The sequence below is a fragment of the Quercus suber genome, unplaced genomic scaffold (assembly GCF_002906115.3).
Source record: "Quercus suber isolate HL8 unplaced genomic scaffold, Cork oak 2.0 scaffold_524, whole genome shotgun sequence".
NCBI lineage: Eukaryota > Viridiplantae > Streptophyta > Magnoliopsida > Fagales > Fagaceae > Quercus > Quercus suber.
In genome coordinates this window covers 46,969-56,799 of record NW_027069973.1, presented here as the reverse complement: position 1 = coordinate 56,799, position 9,831 = coordinate 46,969, and positions in this window count along the sequence as shown.

The following is a 9,831-nucleotide window of genomic DNA, read 5'->3' as shown; positions in this document are numbered from 1 at the left end:
TTATTTGATGTTTAATTTCTCTTTATTTGTTTTGTATTTGAGAAATGTTGTGTTTCACAATACTTCTACAACAAATCATAGGTGATAAATTGTTATTTGTTCTTACTTAAACATACCACTGAAATTTCTTTGTAACCTGTCAATAATAACCTGTAACAATATGTTATTTAAGATTTATTGTGAAAATGTTGTGGACTTAACATCTCCTTTTATATTCAGACACTTATTTGGTTATTCGTAGAGAATAAGGTAGAATATTTATTTTGTTCACATAAAGTATAAATATAACGAGTTTTATTCGTGGTGGATATATGAAAGGGGACTCGAATGGTTAATAGGTAGTCCATTTATTAAGAATTAATAGCTTATAAATTAATCACATAGTACCACACATTGGAATACATGGAATAGTAATTTTAATTAAGAGCTTTACTGCTATGTTTTATGTATTGGATAGTTTATTAGAGTAGGAGAATTTCACAACTAGACAATAAAAGTAATATCCTTAGTATATTACAATGACCATCACTCATTAAGTTATTTAAATGCCATGTGGGCTAAGTGAGAGAGTGTAAGGAGGCTTATTGTTGCCTGCACACAATTTCTAATTGATTAATTACAATATACTTAGATTTATTTTAGACTTAGATTTATTTTAGAGTGATAGATACAGAACACTTTCTAGGAGTATGTTAACATCACTTGAAATGTCATTTAGTGAATAAACACTATAAAGTAACTCTTAATTAAACTTTTTGACGGCAGGAGTATTCTAACCTTTAAAAATATACATTCTCGGTTTAAGGTGTAGAGTAGTTTCTTTCACAACTCATTCTTTTGCGGTGAGATTTTATTTACAAATCATTTGAACAACATATCTGTAGGTATTATTACTATTATTATTATTTCCTTCCACTGCTTTAGATTTCTTACATCCAATTGATGCTTACCGTCACTGCATTGGGAGGTTTTGGTCATTGGATTTGAAGGAATTACTCTTTTTATGCATTTTCTTATTTACTTTAATTGTGGTTTTTTTTGGCCTTGCCCACTTTGATTTTGATTTTGATTTTGATTTTGATTTTTATTTCTGGTGAAATGTGAGATGGGTTTTGATTTTGTAAATTAATTTGAGTGGAATTTATTTTGTACAATCTTCCTAGAGAGGGTTAGTTTTATCTTCTTATTTCTTCATTTTCGATCTTAATCTTATGTAAAATATATCAATGGGAGGGTTAATGATCTCACTTTTACATTCAATATCATATACTATATAATAAAAGTTGAGCTTAGACGCCGTGGTTGCGCCAAGTGGTTTCATCAAATTGCAGAAATTTTATAAAATTTCTGCTTTAAAAAATTAAATTTAGTTATTTGGTAGCATACAACTATTGTACCTAAGAGACCTAATCAGTTTGAATAGCAAAAACTAAATTACAATCAAGAATCCTAACTTGATTATAAAGCAAATTGCAGAAATTTATTAAATTTCTGTTTAAAAAAAATTAAGTTTAGTTATTTGGTGGCATATAACTATTGTACCTAAGAGACCTAATCAATTTGAATAGCAAAACTAAACTACAATCAAGAATCCTATCTTATAAACCAAATTTTGCAATAATTTTTTAGATAAAAACAAATATTTATTTGTTCTTACTACAATTTCTAATTTAAAAAAAAAATTGCAATTGAAGTGAAGTTAATTATATGAATAAATCCTTATTGGTTTCTTTACCAACAAATAAATTCATAAGGGTGCTCAGTTATTGGTTTAATGCATATATTAGAAACCAACTAAACAATCTAAGGTTCTTATCAATTTTTATATTCAGCAATCAGTTTGGCCTTTTGCTTTATCGTGTATAAATTATCATCAAATTTTTATTTTCATATTTATCTTCAAGTATATCTAATAACTTTATGAGATTTTATATCAGAGTTTAACTTGAAACTCTAATATCTCTTAATGGTAAAACCAATCGAGAAAAAAATTTAAATTATATATTTGTATTCGCCCAAGAGCAAGGAGTAGTAGAGTACAACAAGAGAAAACAATCAAGTAGCACATGAACTTGCATAACTTCAATTATCTATTTATATTTTTGTTACATTTGTTTTCCTTAGAATAAAACTATAATGAAGAGGATGTTTGTATTAAGTTTATGCTTGCAGTAGCAGGTGGACATATCAATGATATCATACCAACTAATCAAAAAGTCATGTATTCAAGATAGCATCCTTTGTCCTTGGGAAATTTTTATTCAAGGTTTCACAACCCCGGCTCCCACATCAATATGTGATCCCTCCCTATAATTGTCTAGAATTTTTAATTTTTAGGTTTTTTGATAGAGTTTTAACCTATGGAGACCGTTTCTGATGATTGTGCTCGTTATTATTGGATCAAAACACCGATAGGTTTTTGGTATAGGCGGAGATTGAATCCTAAATGTGGTACGTTTTTGTTGTTATGTTACATTTTTTGTGCTAATGGATTATGGATGTGGTACGTTTTTCTCTATTGTTAGTGCATTCTTTATCAATTTCAGTCTCAGGCTATCAACTAAAATATCCTTCCAGTAATACCCTTTCTCTTAGCTTATATTGTTTTTTTTTTTTTTTGTGTGTTTTTTTTCCTAGAATAAATTTCTTACTAAAAAAATACATTGTTTGCAGCTTTGTTTTTATTTTTCCCTATTATTATTAATTCTCAAATATGATAAGGAGACTGTACTTTTTGTAGCTAAACAATACATTAAGGATGCCTGCAATGAATGCTACAAATTATCTTTTTGTACCATTTTAATATGTTGTATTTCAATATAGTTTTGAAGAATCCGAATTCAACCTTGATGAGAAAGTGAAAAAGATTGAGTCATTGCATTTTGTTAATTTTGACATTTATAAAGATTGAAAAAGAGCAGTTTAGAAAAAAAAAATTTATTTTATGTTGATATTAAGATTTATGTTTGAATGATAACATTTGCCATTGGTTAACTTTGAATATATATGGGTAAACTACGTATTTGGTCCCTATCTTTTACACTGAATGTCAATTAGGTCCCTACCCTTTTAAATGTGTCAATTTAGTCCCTAACCTTTTGGTATTGTGTCAATTTAATCATTGCAGTTAAGTGATGGATGGAAATGCTAGCCTGATTAACAGCTAAAATAAAAATGACATGTGTACTACTACGTGGAAAAAAGAAGAATAATAATAACTAAAAAAAGGAAAAAAATGTTAAAATTAGGATCTCATCCTAAACAATCAAAGTTTCACGTTGCTAACCTACCCGAGAGGCCAAAAATTAACAAGTTCCTGTTTGGTTGCCGAGAAACCGTAAGAAAAGGAAATAGAAAAGCAACTGAAAAACTTAAAATCAATCCAAAATGAAAATTTTCTATTATTTCCGATGCAAATTGTAACGGAATCAAATACAAGAAATAACAAAAAACCAATTCTTTTGTTTATGGTTTTGACACGAAATCCTTTATCGCCAAGGTTTTCTACCCATTTTGTCTTTTTTCATTACTAACGAGTAAAGAAAGTAGAGGAAAGATCCTGCCACCTTAAAAAATATGTTGTTGTATTACCACTGAGCTTCGGATACAAGAAAGCGTAAGTCTTAATTAGAGACCATGGCTTGTATTATCCTAGAAGAACTCAAGGCTCCTAGACAACGCCGTTTTATTTTCTACACCATATTTCCTGACTTCTCACTAAATTCTGATCATACCCCTAACCCTTCACTATCCTCCTCTCGACTCTCTCCACCTCCATCTCCTATAGCATTAGAAAATTTTTATTTTGAAATGATTGTAGGTCTTTCAGTTGCGTTTCTACTTCCTTTCCCTACGGTTTCTCCTCAACTAAACAGGTTTTGTTAATTTTTGGTTTACGCGGCACTATGAAATTTGTTTGCTTAGGATGAGATCCTAATTTTTAATATAAACTGGTTTTCCTTTTATTTTTATTTTACTATAATTCTTTCATTTTTATTTTACTATTATTCTTTCATTTTTATTCTACATGGCAGTACACTTTCATTTTTATTCTACATGGCAGTACACTGTACACGTATATGTCATAATTTTTTTTTTATATAAATTTTTTGCTGTTAGCCATGTCAGCATTTTCCATCTATCACTTAATCGCAGGGACAAAATTGACACAGTTCCAAAAGGTTAAGGACCAAATTGACACATTTGAAAAGTTATGGACTAAATTGACATTCAGCGTAAAAGTTAGGGACCAAATACGTAGTTTACCCAATATATATTTACTATTGGTTAACTTTGAATGTATATAAATACTAATTGATATAAATGGAAAAATTAATATTTCAGATATATGCTGGACATGCAAGTTGGAGACACAACAGAACTTGCAAATATGCAAGTCTAAATAAGCATACAAATATGCCAAAGAATCAAATGCAAGGCATAAAAACAGAGGGAGACATAAAGAGAGAAAAGTATTTGCTATGCAACTTTCCAATATGGAAGAAGAGATAAGAATGATAGAAATATGTTATTTATTTAATTAAAATAATTCTATCAAACTTTGATAGGTTTCTTACTATTGTTTTGAATATATAATTTTTATGTATATATTCATAGAAAACCTTGAAGTTTTCTCTATTGTTTTCCATTCTTTGAATATTTTATAGCTTTAAATTCTTGATTTTTACTATAAATCCAAAATTTAAGTACTTAGAAGAATAAAGAAAGAATGTTGCATTTTAAATATATTTTTTAAAAGAAATGAAGGTAGTGAGATTATGTGTATACAACTTTGTAGGTATATTACTATACTTTTAACATTGTTTAATTTTCTTAATTTATTTTAAAGAATCATATTAGAAGTTTAAACTTTGTACATTTAAATTAAGCTCTTATTCTTTCTCAAAAAAAAAAAAAATTAAGCTCTTATTCTTAAATTATTTTTTCTTTTATACTTTGTCTTATAATCTTAAAATTTTACTCCTCTAAATAAAAATTCTGGCTCCACCACTTCCTGATCCAAACATATTAATTGTGAATTAGATGCAACGAATAATTTCAAGAAAAAATTGATAGTAAACAAATGTCAAAGCAGCATCATTTTCTCATGTTTTTTTTCCAACCAGTTGGCTCCATCATACTACAACAGTGGGAGGGTGAGAGAGAGGGCTAGATAGCAGCATTTCATTAATAAAAACAGACCATTTTAATGGCACTAATAGTTACGGAAATGGATAGGCAACAAATGGCAAAACACCATCACTTTCATTGGAATTTCTTTTCCAATATGTTGGCAGTTGGCACCCATTATTAGAGAAAGAGATGGTTTATTTTCAAGTGAATTGGCAATGAAACTAATTTTCAAAGTGGTCCATTAGCAAAACTGATATTAAAAAAAAAAAATCAATAAAAGTCGTTCATGAGAATATTTTGATTTCAGTCTGCCCACATAGACAGACTCACGCCCAATTTTATAACATATTTACATGTCAATTTGTGATGATTAAAGTAGCTGCTGAAAAAAAAAGTACACCAATTACAAAATAACACTTAAGTATGTTGTGAATTTAAATATATAATAAGGTGTTCCTAATTATCATTATCACTATTAGAAAACTAGCATTATTGTTTTAAAATGTTGATATTTTATTTGATGGTTGAATAGGAGATCTGGAGTTCAATATTTGCCTACACTAAAAATTGATTGGTGTCTTGGTCTGATGATAAAGAGCAATCATTAGGAACAGACGTCATAGGTTAAAACTTTCTTTAAAAAAAAAAGAAGAAAAAAAACTAACCCATTAGTCCTTGGTCTCACCAATCAGGCAATTAGCGAAAACAATACGTGAAGGCAAAAGAAAACCAAAAAAAAAAATCTCGTACAAGATTCTGTAAAACATTTGATAAGAAAGAAAAAAATTTATGTGCAAACTCAATAACAAAAAAAATATTTTCAAGCTTATTTTAAGATTTGCCAACCAAACACAAGAAAACAAGGGATTTTATTTATTTATTTATTTATTTTTGTTTTGGTTTTTGAGATAGGTATAAAAAAAATCTCTCGTACAAGATTCTGTAAAACATATGATCAGAAAGAAAAAAAAATTTGTGCAAACTAAATAACCAAAAAAAAAAAAAATTCAAGCTTATTTTAAGATTTGCAAACCAAACACAAGAAAACAAGGGATTTTATTTATTTTATTTATTTTTTTTTTGGTTTTTGGTTTTTGAGATAGGTATTAAAAAATTCTCTCATACAAGATTCTGTAAAACATATGATCAGAAAGAAAAAAAATTTTGTGCAAACTAAATAACAAAAAAAAAATTTCAAGCTTATTTTAAGATTTGCAAACCAAACACAAGAAAACAGGGTTTTTTTTTTTTTTTTTTTTTGGTTTTGGTTTTTGAGATAGGTTTTTTAATACATATATTTTCTATTGAAACATACAGTAATAACCAACATTAGAGCTTAAAATTTAAATTCAATAAAGATCTAGTGTAATCACATACATGTACACCCTCAAATAATGTATTGCCAAATTAAATTATTTACAAAAATGAATAGAGAGTATTAAAGATTATCCTAATTTCCTTAAATATATCAAAGTAAAAATTAAAAAAAAAAAAAAAAAAAAAAAAAAAAAAAAAAAAAAAAAAAAAAAAAAAAAACAGAGAAAAGAATCTGTGGACGACTAAATTTCTCGGTTCGAAATAAGTCAAACAAGTAAAATAGTGTCACAAATGTGAATTTGTATTGATGAATGTGTGGTACAATTCTCTGTAATTACAAAAGAGTTATCCTCTGATTCGATCTCCTTGAAAGATTTGTTAATTGGATTTGTGGTAATGTGATTTTGACTTGAACACAAAGTATCCTTCAATTTGGTTGAAGGATGGATCGAAGATTGTGGAAACGAAATTACAATGAATCTCTGGCTATGAGCTTGTTAGAAATCCTTTGTTCTTCACGTTCTTCGTGTTCTTCGTGTGTTCTTCGTCTTCGAAGGTTTGTGGTGGAAGTTCTTCGGGGCTTTAGAGGCTTGAATCCGTAGAGCTTCAATGATTTGTGGTTTGTGAGGTTTCTGGAGGCTTTTGAGCTTGATTCCAGTGAACTTTGAGATTTAGGAATATGATTTGGATGATTCCTCTTCGAATGTTCTTCGTATTCGAAGTTGAAGTGGTGGAAGTTCTTCGGGGCTTTAGAGGCTTGATCCGTAGAGCTTCACTGATTTGTGATTTGTTGATGTTTCTGGAGGCTTTTGAGCTTGATTCCAGCAAACTTTTGGATCTAGGCGGATGATTTGGATAATTTTCCTTCGAATGTTCTTCGTATTCGAAGTTGAAGTTCTTGAAGTTCTTGGAGGCTTTAGAGCTTGATTCCGACAGAGCTTCTGGACTTCTGAGTGCTTCCAATGGCCTGGTCCTCTCTGGATTTCATCCCCCTTTTCAGATCTCCTCAGATCCCCTTGGATCTCCTTCTCAGCTCTCCCTTTCAGATCTCTTCAGATCCTCCCCAAATGCCTTAGGAAGGTTTCTATTTATAGGAGTTTAGGGGTAGGTAAGCGACACGTGGCGGAGTCTGATTGGTGACACGTGGCGGAGTCTGATTGGTGACACGTGGCAGAGCTTGATTGGTCCGCTTACGTCATCGCCTGCACGTGCGAGGCTGATTGTGTCATCGCTTACACATGCGAGGCTGATTATGTCATTGCTTACATGTGCGATGATGTGTGATTGGTTCTTGTATGACACTTGGCGAATTTCTGTTGGCTTCTGAATAACAATAGTAAAACCTAGCAGTAGCATGTGGCGCTTTGTAATTGGCTGCATTTTGTGGACTTGGTAGTGTGACGTGTCAGCTTGTGATAGGTCGGGAATTTTTTCTGTCTACAGAATCGTTAGGAATTAGTGGGGTCATCATTAACAACCAATGTTAATATATATGTTGTCGGAGACGAATTAGCAAGACCAATTGTTGTCATGTACATGTTGTCATCGAAGAAGAAGCCAGAGATGAAAAACTCCTAAGCCCAAGGCTGAACGACAATGAAATGACTTCATCGTAGGTGGCAGCTCTTAACTCTAGCATCGTCTCAGGTAGTTATGGTGGTTCTCCTTTTGGCACTTTGTTTTGGCCTTTTTGTTTTTATTTTAATATTTGAATATATTTATTAAAAAGGAATGTGATAATATTTGTTATTTTCTATATTTTTTTTGTAAAAAATTTTGATGTAGCATGACATTATTGATGGGAGTAAACTTCTAGGTTCACACCACATTCTTATTAAATTTAAGCTTATATTTAAGACATTTTCTTTGCCGAGCTTCTTATAATAAAATTGATAGAAACTAATAATTTTCCATTTCTCTTTGAGTTTACAATTTTCTATTTTATACCGTTTGTAAAATCCAAAATTTTTTATTTAATATATATTACTTATAATATATCTTAAATGTCTCTAAATTTACTCATGTATCAATCAAACCAATTAGTCAATACACGGGATTGCAAATTTATCTTGGTTTTTCTTTTTATTATTCCAATGAATGTTCCATTTCTTTTTTTGGTCACAATATTCTAATTTGATTGGCTAACAAAAATCGATTGCATTATCTTGAAAATTCCAATATATATTTAAAGAAACATGGAATAAATTTATATAATATTTGATTGCATGATAGATTAGGCCCCAAAATCTAATAGTTTTTTCTTTCACATGTTAAAATCAATATTTAGGGAAATATTTTTATATTTATAGATGTGAAAGGATTTTAATCTTTGGCACTTGATCCATTATGATTGTTTTTTATCATCATGCCACACTAATTGGTTTTCAATATAATTGGAAGTCGTATCTTTAGCATTCTCTCTGTTATAATTCTTTTTTATTATCAGGTTAAGATCTTAATTGCTTTTTGGCAAGTAGCCAAGATTCAAATCTTAGACCTCTTTATTCAATACAAAAAGCTTTACATGTTAAGCTAAATGAAGAAACTTTTTTTTTTTTTTTGAGACATTAAACATACAATCATTATCAAAATTGTTAATTTCTTACCATCATGATTCATGGATACGATAATTTTCATATAAGTCATCAAACTGATACGATTAATTCCCCTACAACACTTCAGATAAAATTCAAGCCATTCAGCTAATTCTGCCAGTCAATTCTGCGTGTTTGGAGTAGCAGGACAAAAATCTAAGTCTTCTATTTCTGTTCTTTTCCTCTTTTTCTTCTTAATTTGTCCCACTATACACGCACATGATCTTCATTTTTCTCCTCTGTGTTCTATCATCTATGTCAAATGGTTGGTTGGTATGTAAATGTATCATTGTATGATCTTTCAATTTCCTTCTCTCCCTTCACGTCCACATGAATTTTCTTTTAGGTGTTAGATACATTGATTGATTAGGGCCACATTAGTTGGCCAATATATTATTGGCCAAGATTCTCAAAAAAAAAATATATATATATATATATATATATATTATTGGCCAACGTATTTGGCTCTGATATGGATTTGAATTTATATTCTTAATAAATCATCAGATGAGATCTAATTTTTAATATATATATATATATATATATATATGTAGGGACTCAGTTTGGATTGACCCTGAGTTTTGCTGGGTTTTCAGCCCAACAAGCCCAAACAATAAATTTTTAGAGAGTGGGTTAAAGGTTTAGGTGCTGGCCATCGATCACCATGCATGGATTTTCTATATAAAAAAAATTGCCTAGAGTTTCTTTACAAATGGGGGGATGCTCCTCGGCCCATGGCCGAGGAGGCCATTTTCTTCTTTCTTCCCCCCCCCCCCCCCCCCCCCCC